Source organism: Protopterus annectens, chromosome 7.part0 (assembly GCF_019279795.1).
Source record: "Protopterus annectens isolate FY-2018-M chromosome 7.part0, PAN1.0, whole genome shotgun sequence".
NCBI lineage: Eukaryota > Metazoa > Chordata > Ceratodontiformes > Protopteridae > Protopterus > Protopterus annectens.
In genome coordinates, this window is record NC_056739.1 from 1698561257 (window position 1) to 1698585696 (window position 24440).

Below are 24440 nucleotides of genomic sequence, written 5' to 3' on the forward strand. Positions count from 1 at the left end.
TAATAACTGACCTCTTAATAGTATGTTAAAGCTAATTCAATAATATTCAAAGGTATTGCATAAAGAATTTGCTTTTTTTACTTTTTTTGCACTGTTGGTATTTATTTTTAATATTAGGTTACCCTATTTACTGTTAGCTCTCCCAGCAGTGTGTTTCAGACACAGACTTTTAAATAAAACTGTATCAGACATTTCCTTACAGATGAGGCAGAGGTCATATTCAAGTGACCTGTAAGAAATATAATATAATGACAATTTCTGAAGTATTTCTGAATTGTTCAAGTTTTCCAATCCTAATGTTTTTCTAGTAGAGAATCATTGCACACTTTCAAGTTCCTTCGGGTGTTTTGCTTGAATGCTACAAAATGTAGTATTATATTCAATAATGGGTCAAAATAGGTTAGTGGTGTACAAAATGGTACAATGATCTCCTTGGAGTGACTAGATATGCTCTTTAAAATCGATGGACTACAAAATCCTAACAAAGTTTGATGGGTATGTACTGATTACTGTTTAATGTAAGAAGTTATTTAAACTTTCTGTCAATAGGGACCACCTGGTTTCCCTGAAAAATACATAACCAGATTGTTCAGGGAGTGCCCAGCTTCAGATGACAGCTAAGAATCCTGGCAGAAGACAAAAGTCATGAAATAACTTAGAAATGGAAGTCATGTAAATAGGAAATTACAGACACCTTAACAGCCAAGCTAGAACTTCCACTGAGTGACCTCAAAAGCCTCTTATAACAGAGGCACATGGGATATATGCAAATGACCCTTATGAACATCAGGTGTTTCAGCTATATAGCTGTGGATATGCATATTTCGGCCTTGATATGATCTCATCAGCACACCACAAGCAGAGCATTTGAGTAAATATAAGAAACACAGGGCTGTTATACCCAGCTGATGTCCACTACCATTAGGGTGACTGCAAAATATCCCAACTAACAAACTAAAACAAAGAGTGAGAAGGTCACACAGAAAAACCAATCAGTAAAAACTAAATGAAAACTCCAGCTAAGCTAGAACTTCCACTGACTGACCTCTCAAACCTATAACAGAGGCACATGAGATATATGCAAATGACCCTTATGAACATCAGGTGTTTCAGCTATATGGCGATTCTGAATGTCCATGACTTATTACTTTTTAAGCCATTCTAATGGACATTTTCAGGCCAATAAAGCCAAACCCCAACACAGGGCTGTTATACCCAGCTGATATCCATTACCATTAGGGTGACTGCAAAATATCCCAACTAAGAAACTAAAACAAAGAGTGAGAAGGTCACATGGAAAAAACAATCAGTAAAAACTAAATGAAAACTCCAGCTAAGATAGAACTTCCACTCAAACTTCTTGTAATAGACACATGGGATATACACAAATGAACCTTATAAGTGCTTCAGCTATACAGCAATTCCAAAAACATTTGACTTATTACTTTTGAAACCATTTTAATAAACAATTGCAGACCAATAAAGCCAAACCCCACTAGATGAGGATATGCATAGTCAAGCCTTGTCATTACCTCAACAACATAACACAAACAAAGTATTTGACTGAACATAAGAAACACAGGGCTGTTATACCCAGTGCATGTCCATTACCATTAGGGTGACTGCAAAATATCCCAACTAGCAAACTAAAACAGAGTGAGAAGGTCACACAAAAAAAACTATCAGTAAAAATAAATGAAAACTCCAGCCAAGCTAGAACATCCACTGAGTGACCTCTCAAACCTCTTGTAACCGAGGCACATGGGATGTATGCAAATGAACCTTATGAACATCAGGTGTTTCAGCTATATGGCAATTCTGAATGCCCATGACATTACTTTTTAAGCCCTTCTAATGGATTCTTTGTTTTAGTTTGTTAGTTGGGATATTTTGCAGTCACCCTGATGCTAATGGACATCAGCTGGGTATAACAGCCCTGTGTTTCTTATGCTTACTCAAACATTCTGCTTGTGCTGTGCTGATGAGGTCATAACAAGGGTGAAATATACATATCTACAGCTAATGGGGTTTGGCTTTATTGGCCTGAAACTGTCCATTAAAATGGCTTAAAAGTAATGTCATGGGCATTCAGTATTGCCATATAGCTGAAATGCTTGATGTTCAGAAGGATCATTTACATATGATGTGCCTCTGTTACAAGAGGTTTGAGAGGTCACAGTGGAAGTTTTAGCTTGGCTGGAGTTTTCATTTAGTTTTTACGGGTTGATTTGTCTGTGTGATCTTCTCCCTCTTTGTTTTAGTTTCTTAGTTGGGATATTTTGCAGTCACCCTAATGGTAATGGACATTAGCTGGGTATAACAGCTCTGTGTTTATTAAGCTTAGTAAAATGCTCTGCAATAAGGAGTCATAGTATCATGGATACTAAGTCCATAATGTAGGTACCCACTAAACTAAGCATTCTAGCTATAGGTGACTCAGTTTACAAGACATTCACATGCACCTCTTACCAGGTTGAGCAAGATTGATGGTTAGTGTCTGTCTGTCTGTCTGGTGTCAGGATCCATTAGATCATTTATGCTCTCAAGTTATTGATCTACAAATACCAGTATGATTCTAACATAGTAAATATGGGTGTCAATAACTTGAGATGTATCTTATCGGTCTATATGAAGAAAGACATGATGGCATTTTCAGGTTGTGTCCTAGGTCGGTGAGAGCCTAGCATAGAGCAGCATTCTCCCTTCTCCAAGAAAGATGCTGCAATATAAGCAAAAAATAATTGACTTTAATAATTGCTTAGTTTCTGGTGTCATTCTAAAGGTGTCCAATATTGTGTCAGCCTGGGAGAACATGATCGACAGACCACTCTCTTCACTAGGGATGGCCTGCACCTGTCCCCTCTAGGCTTTTGAATACTGGTAAAGACATTATTCACTCCAGTAGTGTATTTTTCACAATGGCAATCAGATATAACCCACCAATTTTTAGGAAACAAACAAAGGAACAAATGAAGGTGTTACTGATCAATGCTAGGACCCTAAATAAGATGCTCCACTCCCTAACAGCTCTCCTCACTCTGGAGGAGGTAGATATCTATGTCGTGACTGAGTCATAGTTTAAATGGTGGAGAGTACTCCAGCTGTGCAGGGATATAATACTTTCTTACACTTTTAGACCAGCCACTGAGCATGAGGGAAAAAGGTGGAGGCATTGCAGTCTTCATTTAGAAGAAACTCACATTAAGGCTGGTGAAGCAGCATGATGCAGTAGAACTTTTTCATGCCCAAATTGCAATCAGAAAGGTCCCATATCATATATTAGCTAGCTAAAGAACACCAACTATGACCCAAGAAAGCCACAGTGCCTATCTACAAGAACTAAGATCACTCAGTATTAAACCTAATATCATTTTAATGGATGATCTAAGCTATCCAACTATAGAATGGGAAGCCTACACCACCATTAGTGCACAAGCACAGAGATGCCTGGACTTTGTCAATATAAACACCCTGGAACAGCTAGTCAGAGTACTCACTAGGGGAGTAACATCTTAGACCTTGTCTTTATTAATGTGGAGATATCTTGCACCATTTCTTGCATGTCTGTGTCACTTGTTAGGCCTGACTGTAAACAGTCTTCTCTAAAATAAAATTGAGTCCAGGGACCACTTATGCCCCTGCTACCTCTACAAATTTCTCCAAGACAAGCTATCTACTCCTAAATGAGATATTGACAAGCTTCAAATCTGAACCAAACCCAGTTAACTCTACTGAATATGTGAAAATATACACCACTAAACTGTTGTTGTGTCTTTCAGATTTTCCCGGTTAGGGGTCGCCACAGCGGAATTCCGGTCCGCTAATGATTGGCAGTAGATTTTTACATGCCAAGTTGCCGGCCCTGATGCACAACCTTCAACGAAGGTACACCCATTCATGCATGTCTCCACACAGAAGACGCTCTAGCTGAGAATCGAACAGGACAGCGTCTTACTGTGAGGTGACAATGCTACCGCAGCACCACCACCGCAGTTTATAGCAGCATAAATAGCTGCAGATGTGGCCAGATCCGGTAGAAACAAGACAAGGCCATACCAGAAAAACACCCCCCACTCTGGTGGAACTTTAATATCAACAAGCTTTACAATAAAAGTAAGAGATTATTGGCTAAAAGTAAGAAGAGTAAGACACAGAATGATAGATTCTTCAACATCGAATTAAACAAGCAACTCAGATGCTTAATTAAATCTACTAAAGTCACTTCCAAGGTAAAAATAGCCAGCCAAGCAAATGACAATCATAAGGCCTTTTTTAGTTATGTTTGTAAGCTCAGGAGCACAATGCAACAATGCACCAAGCTGATTGCAAACAATGTTACTTACATTGAAGCTGAAGATAAAGCAAACTTACTGGCTTATAAATTCATATAAAACTTTACCCCTCTCTCCCCTCATGTATCTCACATAAAATATCTGAAACCTACTTGCAATTGGCAATCACACAAGACCAAGTCCTGAAACAACTATTAAAAGCAAAAAATACTGCATCAGCTGTTCCTGACAATATCACAGATGCATCATGAATATCATTTCATAAGAACTTTCATAAATTTCATTGCTATATTCAACTGGACGTATAAGAGAATTTAAGTACCTTTATCTGCTCTTTTTTTTTCCAAAAATACAGTATTTAAATTGATTTTAACTGTGTGGAAGGAATATTAGCTGAACTGGAAGTTAGTCAGTGTTTGCTGAATTTTGTTATTTGCTAGTAATTACAGGTGAGGGGGTAGTCACATTCTTTGATTTCCTGTCCTTGCCTATTTAAGTGGTACAGTGTGAAATATTTTCTGCTTAAAAACCTCAGCTTTGGCCGGCTAAGAACTTGCTATATTCAACTGGACGTATAAGAGAATTTAAGTACCTTTATCTGCTCTTTTTTTCAAAAAAATACAGTATTTAAATTGATTTTAACTGTGTGGAAGGAATATTAGCTGAACTGGAAGTTAGTCAGTGTTGGCTGAATTTTGTTATTTGCTAGTAATTACAGGTGAGGGGTAGTCACATTCTTTGATTTCCGGTCCTTGCCTATTTAAGTGGCACAGTGTGAAATATTTTCTGCTTAAAAACCTCAGCTTTGGCCGGCTAAGAACTTGCTATATTCAACTGGACGTATAAGAGAATTTAAGTACCTTTATCTGCTCTTTTTTTTTCAAAAAATACAGTATTTAAATTGATTTTAACTGTGTGGAAGGAATATTAGCTGAACTGGAAGTTAGTCAGTGTTTGCTGAATTTTGTTATTTGCTAGTAATTACAGGTGTGGGGGTAGTCACATTCTTTGATTTCCTGTCCTTGCCTATTTAAGTGGTACAGTGTGAAATATTTTCTGCTTAAAAACCTCAGCTTTGGCCGGCTAAGAACTTGCTATATTCAACTGGACGTATAAGAGAATTTAAGTACCTTTATCTGCTCTTTTTTTTTCAAAAAATACAGTATTTAAATTGATTTTAACTGTGTGGAAGGAATATTAACTGAACTGGAAGTTTTCCCTCTGCTCTTCAGTTAGTCCCACCCACCCTCCCTGTTTTTGTTTGGGTGTTAATCTTAGTGGCCTTGCAACTGCCCGCCCCTCTTGTAAATTTGTGTTTGGATACTCCTTCTGGGCCCATCTCATTTGCTCACTCAACTGAGTGCAGTGAGATCATATTCTGATTTCAGGCACTCCTACTGTGTACAATGAGAGCATCTGGGAAACAGAAAAAAAAAATTTAAGCTTGTTTCCTGCCTTTCCTGTTAAGTGGTATAGACTATTTGTAGGCTTCTGAGCCCCCAAGCCCTTCTCTGTTGGAGGGAAGCCTTCTAGCTTAGTTTTTTTTTTCTTATAACTAGCAAGTTTTCTAGTTTCAGCACTCAAATCTGTTTCTTTGATCTCAGCACTTGTTCAGAAAAAAAAAAAAAAAAAAATTTCATCTGCTTTTACTGTACTTGTGTTTCTACCTACTTTTTAAACTTTTGCATCATCTTAAAAGTACTCAATTGTATTTATTACTGCTTGGTGTAACTCATTCTAAGCCTTTTGGTTTAAACACTTGGGCTTCGGACCAGTTGTTTTGCACTGAGAGGGTTTGTGGTCTGCACTGTAGTGGCAGAACAGGTAGCTTACATCCTTCTAGGTTGGGAACTGCTGATTGAGGGCTCAGTGTCTGTTATTCTAAAAGTGTATTAATTGTGGTTTAAGCACTTGGGCTTTCAGGCCAGTTATTTTACATTAAGAGGGTTCGTGGTCTGCACTCTTGTGGGAGGAGAGGCTGGACTCTGCCCTTCTGAGCTGGGAATTTCTAGTTGAAGGCTTATAGTGCATGCATATCTGAACTGCTTCTTACTGAAGTTGGTGCGCCTTGTTTGCTGTGGCATAGACTGGATTCGGGCCTGCTGGATCTAGCTTTGTTTGTGTAACTTGAGCACTAATCCAGGCATTCTCTAAAGTATTCAATTGTATTTATTACTGCTTGGTAGTAACTTGATTAAAGTGTAGCTATCATTCTAAGTCTTTTGGGTTAAGCACTTGGGCTTCAGACCAGTTGTTTTACATTAGGAAGGTTTGTGGCATGCACTGTGGTGGCAGGACAGGTAGCTTTCATCCTTCTAAGTTGGGAACTGCTGATTGAGAGCCCAGTGTCTGTTATTCTTAAAGTGCATTAGTTCTGGTTTAAGCACTTGGGCTTCAGGCCAGTTATTTTACATTAAGAAGGTTTGTGGTCTGCACTTTTGTGGGAGAAGAGGCTGGACTCTGTCCTTCTGAGCTGGGAATTTCTGGTTAAAGGTTTATAGTGCCTGAATATTTGAACTGTATCTTACTGAAATTGGTACACCTTGTTTGCTGTAGCATAGACTAGATCCAGGCCTGCTGAATCTAGCTTTGTTTATATGCTTGTTGTTTGTTTGCTTGTTATTTCCCTGGAACGCTAATTCCACCTAATACGGGGCTTCTCAGCTTCTGTGGATCACTAGTGATATCTGCATTGCTTACTGTACTTATTTCCTTGTTTCACTTGAAAGAAAGTTACTGTTTGTCGTTTTTGCATTTAAGTTACCTGTAACACATTGCACTCAAGTTACCTGGCACTTGCTCACTAAAGCAATTATATAAGTCAGCACTAAAAATTAAAAGCACTACACCCTCACTCCCCACTGGCCCTGGTTTTCAATTATTAAGGAATTCCCAATATTATTCTAGCATGTCCAAAGGTCAGTTGTCAATCTCCTCTCCGGTCCAGCTGGTGAATCTGGGAATCTTGAGGCAATGTTACAACTGCCTCATGTACACAGACAACCCTCTCCTCCTCCCAACAAATTCCAACACATGTGAGAGATGCAACCATATAGCCAAACTGGAGGCTAAGCTCTCTCAACTCAGTACTGGCATAACCAGTCAGGAGGAGAAGGAAACCACACTCACTACAATTCCAGTCTCACATAGACCTACCACGACAGCAAACCAAACACATAATCACACAAAACATACTCGAGGCTCTAAATAAAGATCTGCGAAGCAGCAGAGACCTCCAAAGCAGACACCCAAGCAGCCGCTACCCCAAAACAAAACACGTGCAACACATATCTCACAAAGCCAGTGTGCCAAACAGTCACAGCCCTTAAGACTAAACAACACACCTGATACACTTGTAATAGGTGACTCTATCGTCAGGCACACTGACGTCCCGCTCACCAGGCTGAACAAGGAGAGGGTCACGGTGAGCAGCCTGTCTGGCGCTAGGATCCGCCACATAACACAAGCACTCAGGTCACTCCAAGGCAAGTACAAATATGACTCAGTCATTGTCCATGCTGGTGTGAATGACCTGAGACGCACCTCCCTGGACTACATGAAAAGAGACATAAAGGAGCTCTCTGAGCATGTAGCCCAGGCCGGTATGACCCTGACCTTGAGTAGCATCTTACCCTCACCAAGAATGATGCCACAATATGAAGACAAGATGATCAATTTCAACAATTGGCTTAAGTACTGGTGTCATTCAAAGGGGATCCAATGCCTGTCAGCTTGGGATGATATGCTCGACAAGCCACGATGCTTCACTAGGGATGGCTTGCACCTGTCACCCCTGGGCTTTCGGATATTGGCAAAGGCTCTTGCTACCCCCATAGTGCCTTTTTTAGGCAAGGCTCAAAAGACAAACCCACCTCCATAGGTATCACAAGGGATAAGAAACTAAGAGTAATGCTACTCAACGCCAGAAGTCTAATCCTCAAGATGCACGCACTCGAAACTCTCCTTAGCATGGAGAACATCGATATCTGTGCAGTAACAGAAGCCTGGTTCAGGGCTCCCGAGAGCACCCCAGCACTACCAGGTTATACCTCATACCATGCTTTTTGGCCCCAAAACTTGGACCGAACCACAAAAGGAGGGGGTGTATCGATATTCATCAAAGATACCCACACCTCCAGGTTGGTGGCAAAGCACGAAGCATCAGAGACTATCCATGTGCAACTAACAGTGGGTAAAACTGCCTTCCAGTTTATAGCCTGCTACAGACCACCCTCCCAAACCCAGGAACCACACTCGGCCTTCCTGAGAACACTGGAAAATATGAAGGTCTCTCCAAACACCATTATATTGGGCGACTTCAACTACCCAAACATAGACTGGGAGCATTACTCTAGCTCCAACACCCTAGCCCAAAGGTTCCTAGAATTTATAAACTCAAATGCTATGGAACAACTTGTTACCACTCCCACAAGAGGGGAAAACATACTGGACCTGATCATCACCAACATGGGGACTCTATGCTCCAGACCAGAAGTGTATCCCTCACTGGTAAGATCAGACCATAAACTAATCTCACTGGATATTCACATCCCAACCCCACCCCCTGCCCAGAAAACCACAGTGAAAAACTTCTCTAAAGCAAATTTCACACTCCTCAAAACTGAGGTGGAATCCTTCAAAGCCCCCAGGCCTGTGGAAAATACGGCCCAGACCGCAGAATCCTTTATAAACGCATTCTATGAACACCTTCAGGAATGCATGGATCATGCAATCCCAAATAAAAACAAGACCCAATCCTCCAAAGGCAGGCGTCCTGTCTGGTGGACCCCAGCCATAAACAAACTATACAATAGAAGGAGGAAGCTACTAAATGATAGAGCAAAATCCCAAAAAGGGAAGGCATCACTGATCAGTATTAGCAAAAAACTACGGGCACACATAAAATTGTCTAAGGCCAGCTTCGAGAGAAAAATTGCACAGGACACTAAGGATAATCACAAGGCTTTCTTTAGTTATGTTAGGAACCTGGGTGGTAATTCCCAGATATGCTCAGAATTAGTCCAAAATGACAAAAAATACACCGAACCCACAGACATTGCCAACATCCTAGCTGACAGGTTCAGCGCAAACTTCTCCCCCCTATCCCCACCAAAAGGGCAAATATCTATCCCAGCAGAGTGCTGCCCCCCTGACATCTCAGATGCTCAGGTAAGAGCCGCCCTCTCCAAAGCAAAAAACACAGCATCAATGGGACCAGATGGTGTCCCGGGCTGCATCCTACATAAACTCCAAGAAGAGCTAAACCCAAACATAAAACTACTGTTCAGTCTCAGCCTTACTACAGGATATGTGCCCAAAGAGTGGCGTACAGCAACAGTGGTCCCTCTCCATAAAGGTGGTGCCTCAACGGATCCTGGAAACTATCGCCCCATAAGCCTGACTAGCTTGGTCTGCAAAGCTATGGAAAGGATCATCATGGACCTCATAAATAAAGATATTGGGGACCTACAAACACTGGATCCTACCCAGTTCGGCTTTGTTAAGGGCAGATCCTGCCTATTAAACCTGGTTGATTTCTTTGAAACAGTCACCAAGGCCATTGACGAGGGGAAGGTGGTCCACACAGCCTACCTGGACCTCGCAAAAGCCTTCGATACAATACCCCACTCGGGCATTATAGATAAGCTCACCAGCTTAAATATAAACCCCTATGTCACTAGATGGATTGCAAACTGGCTCAAGGACAGAACCCACATGGTTAGAATTGCTGGAGCCATGTCAGACTCCAAACCAGTTACAAGTGGTGTCCCACAAGGCTCAGTCCTGGGACCTCTCTTGTTCGGTATATATTTCTCCGAGGTACAGGCCAACACGGAAGGACTGTGGCTGACCAAGTTCACAGATGACTGCAAACTGGGCGCCATAATCGACTCTCCAGCCGACACAAGCATCCTCCAAAAGGGCCTCATAGAAACAGACAACTGGTGCCAGAGCCATGGCCTCAAGCTAAATGCCAAAAAGTGTATAGTGATCCCCTTTGGCAAAAACAAAGTGCCCACAAATTACCACATAGGGGACCCAAGTTGATAGCAATCTCTCATTTGACAACCACGTGGCCAAAGTGGTTAGAAAAACATTTTATATAGCCCACCTAATCATGAAGGGATTCACATCTAGATCAGGGGAGGTCATCGCGCCTCTTTACTCATCCCTCATCAGGCCCATAATTGAGTACAATGCCCCTTTTGGGATGTACCTTACCAGACACCTGCAGCAACTGGAAAGACCCCAAAAGTACCTCACCAAGAGGATCAAAGGGCTCAAACAGATGCCATATGCTGCCCGGTTAAAGAAACTCCAGCTCTACTCAGTGGCATACCGCCTATTCAGAGGCGATCTGTGCCTGACGTATAAAGCCATGTCCAACCCAGAATTAATGGACATGCTGCACCTCAGAAAATCCAAATCCCATCGAGCTACGCTCGAGAGACTTGAACCTCAGCACTGAAATAAATAGGAGATGCTGGAGGGACAGATTCATAACCCAGAGGCTCCCTTCACTCTGGAATAAAATCCCAGTCCAGGTTAGGCAGAGTCCCTCATTGACTCTCTTCAAGAGGAATCTTGATGAGTGGATGGGAGATCGTAGGTTTACCCCGGGTATCACTTCTGTGTCACTGTTAGACAGAGGCACAGTATACTAACCTCGAAAAAGGACATAGCAAAATAAATTTAAAATGGGTGGCGAAAGCCAAACACATTCTGGCTAGGCTTATAAATGCCCTAGGGCAGATAGCCTAATATGAACCTATGAACCTATGAACCTATGATTGAACCACACCCCTAACAACACTGAACAACCTTAGCCTTCAAAAGTGTTTTTTAACAGGTGAGTGGAGAACAGCAACAGAGTTTGCACTCAAGGGCAGTTAGGTTAGTATTAATTTATGAATCTATGTGAATGTAACATGTTATTATGGTCACTATGGTTACCCAGCCGGAGGACATAGTGAATGTATCTGGGATCTAATATAAGTGCTTGCATTCTATTAGTTAACAACACACTTGCTCAAAAAAGCAAATGCTCCAACTCCCACTAGCTCAATCTTACTTTTCTATTTAGCCCTCCCAACACCTGGTCTTATTAAACTGTATAGCCCCACAGAGCCTTAGCTGTAACCCTAATCACCCCCCCCACTTCTTAAACTGATTCTTCATTCCTTAACCCTAAAACTTAATTCTCCCCCAAGCCTAAAATCCCTGATTTCCCTAACCTAAAGCTTCAACCCCACTCTGTAAACCTAAATATCCTGATTGTTCTCTAACCTTAAACTCCCCTTCCCACTCCCTAATTCTAAAATCCTCCTTGTGTTCCTTAACCTAACCCTAAAATCCCCAGCTACTCCCTAACCTAAATCCCTTCCATATCACTGCCGTAATCAACAGTCTCACCCACTCCCACTCCCTCCCTATGGCTGATGCCCTTATCCCACTCAAACATGAATAATGTGTTTAAGTAAAGTGTTATAGCTGCTTGTTTGAACTCATATTTGAGTTTAAGCATGAGTGATAGCCTGCTCAAGCTACATGCATGGATCCTTGGCTTCAAGATAGTGGCCACTGAGCACTTGGGACTCGAGTGCTTGTAGAGGAACAATACATTAGCAGAAAAAAAATATACATACTTCACAATAAGCAAAGCACATGTAAGAGTGCTGTAGGCATAAGGAGGGACATTCCTTCTATAACCACAGATGTGATAACTGTTGCTACAAGTAAAATGAAAAATCTCAAGCTGCAGGGGAATCATGCAACATACCCTGTGGTTTTCTATAGAGGAACAAAGAAAACTTAACCAAATCCCACTTGATCATGTTAAACAAAATGTTATCATATGGACATATTTCTGCCTAGTAGCCATAAGCTGTAGTGGTACCAAGTCACGAAACGTTGGATGGGTTGCATTTGATCAAGATAATGCTAGCTCCTGCAGCCTGAACAGTGTTCTTTGTAAAATCATGGAGATAATCAGATCGGAACCTCTCCAAAATGGTACAATGGGCTGCTTCTGTTAGATATTGAATAGTATTCATTTCTTGAAGTGAAATCCTGCTTTTTGGTTATTTCTCTGATGACATAATAGCAGCACTTGATGAAAGACTAACAGTGCATGTTGCTTATCTATCTTGACCTTCCTGAGGCAATCAGTACTATTTGTTGAGGTCTCCAGTTTCCTAATAACCCAATAAAATTGTCTACAGGTGTGTGTATGTGTGTGTGTGTGTGTGTGTGTGTGTGTGTGTGTGTGTGTGTGTGTGTGTGTGTGTGTGTGTGTGTGTGTGTGTGTGTGTGTGTGTGTGTGTGTGTGTGTGTGTGTGTGTGTGTGTGTGTGCGTGTGCATGTGCGTGTGTGTGCGTGTGTGTGTATATGCATGTATATCTCTGTAAGTGTTTCTGTGCATGCATGTGCGTGTGTGTGTTTGTGAGCATTTGTGTGAATGTTTGTGTGTGTGTGTGTGTGTGTGTGTGCATATATTTATGTGTCTGAGTCTGTGTGGCTTGCAATGGACTGGTAACACATCTGGGACCATTTTCCTTCCGTACTCCTATTACTTGCTGGGATTAGCTCTGGCTCCTCCAGCACTTTGAAAAATATAATGCAGGTAGCTGAGAATGAATGGATGAATGAAAACTAGATAAAAATTCAATTAAATTAAAACCCAATTTTTTTCTTTAAATCTGCAGCTATATCTGTCTTTGTTTTTTTTCGTAAAGGCATTTTAAATATGCCATCAGTGTAGGAGGGAAGATGTAATAAAAATGTACACTGTGTATCAATGTTACAGAGAAATAATTTTTATTTATTTGAATCTAGTTATTGGGAGTAAACACTGATCAAACAATAACCAATTGCAGGCTCAACATGGGTTGCATCATAATTGACGCAAACAATGTACAGTATATAAATAAAAATGGTTTACATTTATATGTAAGCATTGAAAATCTGACAGGCAATATATACATAGAAGATGTAACAAACCAAAGGTAGAACAGAGTTAAGGTGGGAGAAGTAGAAGTGGTGGAGATATAGGGAATAGTTGTTAGTTAGATATGCAACAAGATGAAAAATGGGGTCTATGCTATGCGTAGTGGATTTAGAGCAGTAATAGTGTGGTAAGCTGAATCACATGAGCTTCTCTGCATCCATTTGCTTAATCTGTGAGTCTGAGAAAGTCACTTAACCAGACAGTGATGTGGGGTAATTATGAAATTTTGCAGGGCTCCTCAGTGGTCTCCTGGACTACATGCCTAGTAACTAAATATGAGCTAATGTTTGATCTGCTTGTGACACAGGATGCATTAGCTGCTACACACCATGAAGACTCGATTTCCACCACAGCACATCAGAGAAGTGGTGGAGTGATATAGTGGTTCTCATGGTGTAGTATGTGCAGATATGAAACTTAGCCACCCCCTCCCCCTAAAAAAAAAATTGCATATAACTTTGTATTTCAGTCTGTAACTAGCATGAGCTTATACCATAATAATACCAATTTCTAGTCTCTATTTTTAACAATAATTTGAAATATATGGATAATATATTATTCCTGTTTGTAAAGGTAAATAACAATAGCCTTTGAGAAGAAGAGCAAATTGCTTGATAGGAGTCAAGGCAAAGGACTAAGAATATTATACCAGATAATACCGAAGTAATATGGACATCATTTTTAGGATAAGAGAGCTGAAAAAAGGAAACCCATGAGATTCCGTTGTGCAGGTTAATGAGATTTTGAAATAAATGTACATCACTGTAATATGTACTCAAGAACGTTCTTGCAACCACTAGATTACAAAATCAGAAAGGCAGCTATAATTCACATATTGGGAAGAAAATAAGCTCAGTTTGAAGGCACCCTACGTCCATTTAATATATAGAAAGAGAAACAACAATTAAATACTAGACATGGGGTGAGAGTCTCAATAGCACACTGACAAACAAATAAAAGAATCCAGATTTTAAAAAAATCATGCTTAAAGCGAAGCAGTGCTGTTGTGTTCTCTGCAGTATATGGGTAGAAAAACTTCTTCACAGTCTTGCATGCAAAGCTGTGCATTTCAACAGTTATATCACACAAATGCGGTGGGGAAGACAGAGAGAGGGAGCGAGAGAATATCATTAATAAACATGTCATGAATTACAGTCCTGCAGCAGTTTTGAATAGTGCAGTCTCCTCCCTACTTCATTCTACAGCCCCAAGTTCATCATTGGGTTTACCAGCCACCTTCTAACCTTCCAGACTATCTCTGACAGGGCTAGGCAAACACCGATCTTAAGGCCATCCTGGGAGTCTAGCCCTTCACATTTGCCATTTTTTTTCTTATGCTCTACCCCGTTATCTTCTTTCCCTCACTTGGCTTTGCAGTGACATCAGAGGAGTGGGAATGCAATGTGTATGTGTGGCATACTGCCCTACCTCTGAAGCAGCTCAGCCTTATCACCACTCTAATTTCCCTCTTTGGGCCATACTTGCTTGCATGGCATCTCCAGCCACCACCAGGGATCATCAGAGGAGATGCCCATGGAACCAACCTCCCACCCAGTATGGTAACACTCGTCCATCACTCATGCTCCATCAGTCTCCTGAGCTGCTAATTAAATCCAGGAGGGCTGGGCTGTAGTCAGGACTTTATTCCTGTATGCCACCAAGGTAGCCCAGTCTAGCATTGTAGGAGAAAATGTATAATTGTAGTTGATTTAAGGGAAAAATGTAGTATTTATTATTAAAATAGCTACTCCTAATAACTACAGAGCCTTAATATTGTGGAACAAGACATCCAGAGAGTTTCAATAATATTGGAAACAAATGAACTAATAAAAACATAATTTTCTAATGTACCTAAATGTGTCTCCATGACAGGTAACTACATACGCATTACAGAAGAAGGCAATCCTGGATGCATTGTAGGTGATAAACAGATCACTTTGCAAACATGAAACAGTGAAAGAGTATGGTTTACACACAGGTTCATTACTGTAATATTAAAACAGTAAACATTCAGAGAAATTAAACCAAGAAAACACTTACAGGAATAGCAGAAGTACATTAGTGAAATCAACAAATACAAACATGATATGCAAGTTACTCCAGTACAGGATCAAACATAGTCACAGCTCATGTGAATGGTAAAGGAAGTATTACATTAGTCAAACCAAATCATAGGTGAATACAAAGTATAAAGTATCACATATATTTATATTTCATACCATATACAGAGATACAACAATGGTCATGTGTCTATAATCACACTACAGGAAGCATATGGCAACAGCAATAACTTAAAAGAAATGTAACAATGGTAGACACGCCCAGAGTGTACTGGTGGTCTGTAGGTATCTGAAGTCAAAATTATATGGGTGCATGCGCAGTGTCAACAGTCAAGTGTCAACAATTCATGCCCAATGTGCACATGTATAAAAACTCCAAATGGGTGGCCCTTGTAGATTGTTAATAGCAGCTCCGGCTATTGATGTGGGCCTTCTGTGACCTAGCCTTTTTATACTGTTGTCAAGTTGTTGTCTTTTCCTTCAGTTCTGACATTTGCATTTCACAAGCTGCATCAGCTGGTACATGAAGTACAGAGTCTCAGTATGTGCATCTGCAAGCCTATGGAGACCGTACAGTCCCAAGTCCATGTACTGCAGTATCTGAGGGGCACTGCCAGATACTGCAAGGACTTCCTAAGCAGCTTGCATCCATATGGCTACTGAGTTCAGAAGTGCTTGTGTAACTGGCTCTTCTTTAATTGTTGACTGATTTGGAAGCTTACACTGAAACACAAAGCAAACATTAAAACAATAAATTAGGCAATCAGGATGAATAAAATTAAAACAGATTATGGCTAGAAAGCAGTACAAAGATATACATACTCCAAAATGCATATACCAGCTTCAAAAGTGGATTAAGGAAAACTGAACCAGATAATATTTAAGGATTCATTAGAATTAGACTTTGGTCTAGTGTACATGAATCAGGGAATGTAGTCAGTTCCACTGGAAATGCACCAATTAGGCAAATGAATAATTTTTTGAGGTCTGTAGACAGATTTTAAGAATGACCATCACCCCTTCTTCTGATGATCTGAGCTGCTTGAAGGCATACAAGAGGACAGGAGTTCTTAAAACAGATGGGACCCAAAGGATGTATGACATTCTAATGTAACAGTAAGATTTTAAGAGTTGACCTTGCAGTAACAGGTAGCCAGTGCAAATACTGCCACACAGCAGTAACATGATTGGTGTGCAAGGCACAAATCAGCAACATGACAGCAGGTTATCATTAAGGTCATAGGTTCATAGGTTCATAGGTTCATACTAGGCTATCTGCCCGAGGGCATTTACAAGCCTAGCCCATAGTTTTGTGGCTTACACCACCCCTTTAGTATGGGGAACTATACCCATTATTTTGCTGTGCCTCTGTCGAGCAGTGACACTGAGGTAATCCCTGGGGTATATCTGCGATCTCCCATCCATTGGTCAAGATTTCTCTTGAACAAGGCCAGCGAGGTGCTCTGCCTCACATATACCGGGATTTTGTTCCACAGCATAGGGAGTCTTTGGGTGATGAATCTATCCCTCCAGCACATCCTATTAATAGCCGTGTCGAGGTTTAAGTCTCCCGCCCTTGTGGCTCTGACAGATCTAGATTTTTTGAGGTGAAGCATATTCATCAAATCTGGGTTTGACATGGCCTTGTATGTCAGGCAAAGGTCACCTCTGAGCAAGCGGTAAGCGACTGAATAGAGCTGGAGTTCTTTCAGTCGGGCAGCATAGGACAGATTTTTGAGACCCTTTATCCTTTTGGTGAGGAACTTTTGTGGCCTCTCCAGCTGCTGCAAGTGTCGGGTCAGATACATTCCGAATGGGGCATTGTACTCAATCATTGGTCTGATGAGTGATGAGTATAGGGAGACTATGACCTCCCTTGATCTAGATGTGAATCCCTTCATGATAAGGTGGGCAATGTAGAAGGTCTTCCTAACTACTTTAGCTACATGGGTGTCGAATGACAGGCTACTGTCAACCTGGGTCCCCAGGTCCCTGATAACTTCTTCTGTGCTCAGTGGATTGCCACCTATATGGTAGCTAGGGGTACAATAATCAAGAGTTGAAAATATCAGTGCATGAATAATTGTGGTAAGGTCAGACAACGGAGTTACATGCTTGATTCAGGAGATGTTCTTGAGATGACTTAACTTCTGACACTTCAGTGTTGGTGAGTTATCAAGTATTACACCCACAAACACAGCAAGCTCCACTCTGTTCCCATTATACAAGATGAGAGTAGAGAAGAGAAGGTCATGTGACAGACACATAGCTATATGTACTAACAATACCTCAGTCTTAGACTGGTTGAGTTTAAGATGATCACCTCTAACTAGTCTTCAAGGACAGTAAAACCAGACACAGTCTCCTGGGAAAAAGAAAGATATAGGTCGATATTATCATCAGAACAATGGCAATGAAGGCTACTGCTTTTAGTGACATCTCTTAAAGGTAGCATAACTCTATAAATAATAGAGCAAGGACTGAGTCCTGTGGCATTCCATAAACAAAATGGAAGATATCAGATAACTAGCATCTGACAAAATTCACTGACAGTAGCCCATAAGGAACGTCTGGGACAGAGTCAAACACTCAAACTTGGGTAAGACAGCAAAAACGTGAGCTGATGGCTGACCAATATTTCATGATCCATGGTGTCACAGAGGTTTAACAGTGATCATAGGTTTTGATTTCATGTCATTAAGATGCTATTAGTCGATCTCATGAGGACTATGTCAATGCTGTGTGGAGAATGGAAACTGAACTGATGTAGATCCAGAAGATCATGAGAAGTAAAACATGAATATAGGTAACTCTTCATATACCATGTTATCAATAGCCTTATTAATAAAATAGAGCTTAGGGACTAAGCAGAAATTAGCCAAACTAGGTAAATCTAAAGAGAGGTTTTTTAGCAAAGGGCTAACTAAGACCTTTTTCAAACTAAATGGACCACTCCCATTTCCTAGAAAAGTCTGAATAATTTTGAAAATCATTACAATGAGAGAATTAAGACATTTAACAAGCCTTGTTTATCTGGGATCAAATTTATAAGTGGACCAAAAGGCAAAAACAATGCCGCAATGTCCTTATAGTCAGCATAAGAAAACTCAGCTTCAGAAAAGCCAGGAAATTTCACAATCAAGATATTGTAATTAACTATGGATGAGCTTAAGGGAAATGAATGTCTGATGTTGACAGATTTATCATCAAAATTTTGTGAAGCGTCCTCAAGTTATGGGAATGAAAAAAGCCTTTCAACTGGTCAGACAGAATGTGGTGCACATGCTGTTGACCACTCAGAAATGAACCTTACTGACCTGATACTACAGAAATCATAACGGAGAAAAAACATTCCATTATTATATGAGATTTCCAAATGGTAGACAGCATGTCTTCAATCAGTTTTGAGCTTTTCTGTGCTTACTCCAACCTCTATCCTCACCTACACAACCCACAGAGCTCATATCTGCACCACAGATTGGGCATTCAAAGAACACATTCACGGCACTGATGATGGTATCATTATAAGCCACTAGTACTAAATCTGAATGATCAGCACTCGTCACAAGTACTAATAGAGGATTCTTATTGATCTGTCAACAGCTGTTCCACTGAGTGCTGATATATTAAAAAAAATGCCAAAGCAACTTTTGATGAGTTCCCTTTACCCCTATGTTGGGTGACTTCCCCACACTGTAGGATAACACCTGTCACCCACGCCTGCACTATTCAGATCAGAACTGGGTGCACAATGGCCATACTCTGTCTGTCTTTGTCCAATAACTCCTAGCAATGTTGAGACAACTACAAATTAATGAGATGGAAGATAGTACCACAGGCGAAATAAATGGGCACAGGGTAATAAGGAAGCGCTGAGAACACTAGATCATGATTATGAAAAAAAGCAAACAATATAAACAGATACGGCTGTAGAAATGACAGCAGAACTAGAATGAGACAATGAAAAAGCTGAAAGAGTGACTTTCCCCTCTAAAACAAACAAAAAAATAACATTAACAAGTGAAAACTACTGAAGAAAAGCATTCAGCAATGATGCTGTATTATTATTTATTTGTTCATTTATTTACACTTTGTTGACTGGGTTAGTCTCAGTACACCACTTACCTCTTTTCAGGGGAGAACCAATGTCATATTTATACTAACTAGGGGAAATTTGGCCATAGCATCAAGGAACTTCTACTATTCTTTTCAATAGATGCTGTTTTTTCTTTTACATCCACTTGAGCTATCTCCAGCTCATACAGATTGGGCTTTGGTTTAACATCCCATCCAAAGGATGACAAATTCAGAACTATGGCCCCCTGCCTCCCATGCTGCATTGCTGTATCAGTGTTGAAAAAAATCAGTTTAATGACCTGGTGTGGGAATAGCGTCCACACCCTTCTGTATCAAAGGTAAGTCTGCTACTTGTTGAGCTACTGGGTCTGCAAAGTATGCTGAAAACTGCAAACCTAAAACAAAAAACAAAAGCTAACAAAATGTCAATTGGTAATTAAAAAAACAAGATATAATACAATACAATATGCAAACATGAAACAAAACTACAACAAAGACCATGTAAAATACTGAGCTGTAGTACAGACTGGTGGAATTTGATCTGCTAGAGGACAAGTCAGAGCAGTATCAGACTCGACACCCATGTAATTACAGCTGAATGGGAGGAGTAACACAGCAACATTCACACCCTGGCAACAACTTCAGCTCCATGCTGGAATGCTGCATCAAACTCTTTGCCCATCTCACCACTAGAGATCAAAGATGAGCTGAACACATGGGTATTGGTGAAGACTCAGTTGTTAAAGGATGTTATCATTCTGAGTTAAAAACCAATGCAAACTCTTATGTGATTACACAGTGGGTGCTGCCTCCATCACTGTCAATGCAGCCATAACTGATGCTCTAATCATGTTTGCCGGCTTCATACAGGACTTCATATACAACATACAAATTAGTTGGCTTTACTCCATGAAAAGTATACCTACTCAGTATATGTAATATATATCCAGCACATGTGCTCAACAACACTCCCTGAACCACACACAAACCAATAATACCTGTAACATCTGCACGGTGTAGTATCACCAGCAGAATTTAGAGAAATTAGTATTGACAGCTGATGGCACTGCAGTATACTGCGCTAATACCGTTATGCATACACATGGAAATAAAAAGTAAGAACTGATGATGTGCATCTTTACTAGATTGCAGGGTGCACAATACTGAAAGCATGGGAGCAAGAGACAATGACGCTCAGACAAGCCACTGCAGAACATGATACAGATGAAAGGACACCCCTCAAATAAAACATGGGACATAATAAAGCACAAGCAGAGCTACCAGCTAAGATTACAACATCAACACTACTAACAGAAGGCAATGTACACTACACAATTTAGCATATGTACATTTATTAGGCCTGTTGTACTGAACCAGCACGGCAGGGGCCTGCTTTTTAAAATTGCAAGATCCAAAAAATAACAGTAGCTGTAAGACAATTATACTGAATCTTGAAATTTGTTATATTGCCATTAAAACATTGTTTCACCTCTCTCTGCAGCCTCTGAAATACGTGAATGCAACTTCCTTAGCACTGCTACTTGTATTTTATTTATTTATTTATTTTTATTTTACATTTGTTGACCGGGCTAGTCTAACTGGATATATGTCCATTTTCAGTAGAGGCCCGGGGAGAAAAGCTCCAGGACAATAACAAATAAAAAGTAAAATAGTATAGAATACAATAAAGTTTACATAGAAAAGAAATACTGATATACATTTTAGTACACACTGGTTAGTAATTATTTATAAAAATATAAAACACACTGGTAAGTAACTAATTACAATACATCAAAGACAATGGTTTAAAAAAATACTATTTACAAAATTATAGGATACAACATTTATAAAGAGTCAATCATAGTAGCTTACAAGTAAACAGTTCTACTTACAAATGAAATAAGAACAAAGGTGTCAAAGAGGGAAAGTAGAGGGAAAATTAGTAGAGTTAAACAGCTAGTCAGGGTTGTTGCAAGGGCATAGCCATTTTGTTCTGAGGTATATTTTCAGTTTTTGTTTGAAGAGGGGTAGAGAAGGAAGAGAAGTTAGGACAGTAGGTAGAAGGTTCCAGTTTTTCCCAGTAGTGTTTGAGAACAGAGAATCACCTGCCAAGTTGTTTGACTTACTAATGTTAACTAACAATTTATTTGATGATCGTAAGTTAGTAAGATTTTTATAGGGGGTAATGATGTTTGAAAGTATTGGAGTATTATTTGGGAGGTAGAGGATCTTATGTGCAATGATAAGTTGATTATATTGAAGCTGATTTTGTAGCTCAAGCCATCCTAGTTGTTTTAGATTCTGACAGTGATGGGTTCTATAGGGATTACCAGTGGCAAATCTTGTAATATTATTATAGGATGTAGCTAGTTTGAGACAATTATGTTTTGACAGTTTAGTATAGATTGGTGAGGCATAAAGTAGTGTTGAGATTAGATGGGAGTGGGCAATAGTAGATCTTGCTATAGGAGTGAGGAAGGATTTGACTCTATATACGGAGCCCATTTTTCTGTTGACTGTTTTCATAATGTTATTAATATGGGAGTCGAAGTTAAGGTTATTATCTATAATAATTCCTAGGAGCTTAGTGGTAGCATCAGGGAACATGACAGTACCATTGTTAGAAGTAACAGAGAAATCTATAGGTATATGCTTCCGGGTAGGGGTAAAAAGCAGGAGCTTAGTTTTTTTAGGATTCAGGAGAAGGCATCGTTTTAAGAACCATGACTCTACAGTGTTAAACATTTTCTGAGTTAGGGACTGTAGTTCTGATAAAGATTTGGCTGTGCAGATTATTGTGGAATCATCTGCATATTGTATACAGGTTGCATGAGGAGTAGCTTTGCAGAGATCATTAATAAAAATAGAGAATAATAGAGGACCTAGAATGGAGCCCTGGGGAACACCTAGTGTAACTGGCAGGTGGGATGATAGATTATTTTCCCACATAACAGCTTGCTGTCAGTTGCTTAGGTAGGAGCTGAACCATTGTACAGTTAGAGTATCGAGAGAAAGTGATTTAAGAAAGTTTATAAGCAATGTGTGGTTAACCATATCGAAAGCTTTTGATAGATCAATAAATAGAGCTGAAGAGAGAGCATTATTATTGTGATTTCTGTTAATGGTGTCAGTGAAGGATAAGAGGGCTGTAGTGGTACTATGGTATGGTCTAAAGCCATGTTGGCTTTGTGCTAGTAAGTTGTGTTGTAGTAAGTGGTCTAGAAGCTGATGATGAATACATTTTTCCATTATTTTTGCTAAAGGGGATAGTAGGGCTATAGGTCGATAGTTGGAATATTCATTGGAGTTCCCACCTTTATGTAGGGGGATAATGTGTGAGATTTTCCAGATGATTGGGATGGTTCCCTCATTAATGGTTCTGTTTATTAGGATTGATATTGGATAAGCTACTGCTTTAGCTGCTTTTTGCAGATATTGTGCTGGAATCTGGTCAGCAGAAGGCGTACAAGGCTTAAGTTTTAGAATGAGTTTGTAGATGAAATGAGTAGAGATGGGTTGAAATATGAAGGTAGGAAGAGAGCTAGAAATGGGGTTAGGGAGGCTGGAGCTGTCAGGGGTTAGCTGGCTGGCTAGAGATTGGATGGCTTCCGTAAAAAAGTTATTCAAGGCATGTATGTTTTAATGTAAGTTCTAATGCTAAGACTACTGTACCTCAGACTAAAGGGAATACTCTTATGTACCCTTATGTATCATTACTGGAGCTTTCCTGTGTCCTGACAGAGTGCTCTTCAAACTATCTGGAGATATACAGAGCTGAGTATATTTTTCTGGCACTTCAGAGTTGTGTACTGGTAATTGTTGATTGACTAATTTTATATCATTGCTGGCTGACTTCAGAGTTGTGCACTGTTATTTTTGCTTCACTGTATAGTTTTTCACATCTCTGCTGAAGGTGTTGGTTTTCCCATACCCACCCTCCCTATTCCTGTTTTGTTGTTTAAATTTGGAGGATTTTTCAGTTGCCCGCCCCCACTGTAGATTTGATCTGGGACACTCCCCCCAGTCCCATCTCTTTACCTCATTCTAGCTAAAAGACTCCTTCTGCACTTGTTTTTAGTCATTTTTAATTTAATTGCATGTTTTAAACTGTTTGGTCTAACATTGCTGCATACTCACGTGTGCTAGCTTGCACTGCATTTGCATTGTTTTTACTGCTGTTTTAGTTACTTTTCTGTATATATATTAAAAAAAAAAAAATATATATATATATATATATATATATATATATATATATATATATATATATATATATATATATATATATACCTTTCCTGTAATTAGTGTAGTCCAGATTCAGATTTACTGTATCCGGGACTGTATGTAAGCTACCACATAAGGGGTGGTTCTGGCCCAGAAATTGTAGTTATTGGCTGTTTGGGCAGGTTTTCCCTCTCTCTCAACTTTCTGATTTGAAAGCCAGCATTTGCACTCCCCCCCCCCTTCCAGTAACTAGTTTATTCCAGATACAGATTCTTAGTTTTAGAACTTGAATTTACTTATTCGTGATCAGTACTTGTTCAGAATTTGTAAGTACTAAATAACCTGCTAATTACTACATCACTCAACCTTCCTCATTACCTAGAGGAAAACAGTTTTTGTACTTACTTTCCTCACTTGCTTAGAGAAAAACAGCTCTTGTACTCACTTTCCTCACTTATCTAGAGGAAAATAGTTTTTTATTCAATCATGTCCAAGGGTCATCTCCCAGTGTTCTCTTCTGTCCATCTGATTAATCTGGGCATCTTGGGGCAATGTAGAAATTGACTCACGTACACAGACAACCCTCTCCTCCTACCACCCAACACTACAACCTGTGAGAGATGCACTTATCTAGCCAAACTGGAGGTAAAGCTCTCTCCAATCAAGACTGAACTTGACAGTCAAGAGGAGAAGATAAACACTTGCACAGCACCATACTCATCACATAGTCTCACTAAATCTACACCACCAAAATCCACACATAGTAACATAAAAACATTCGCG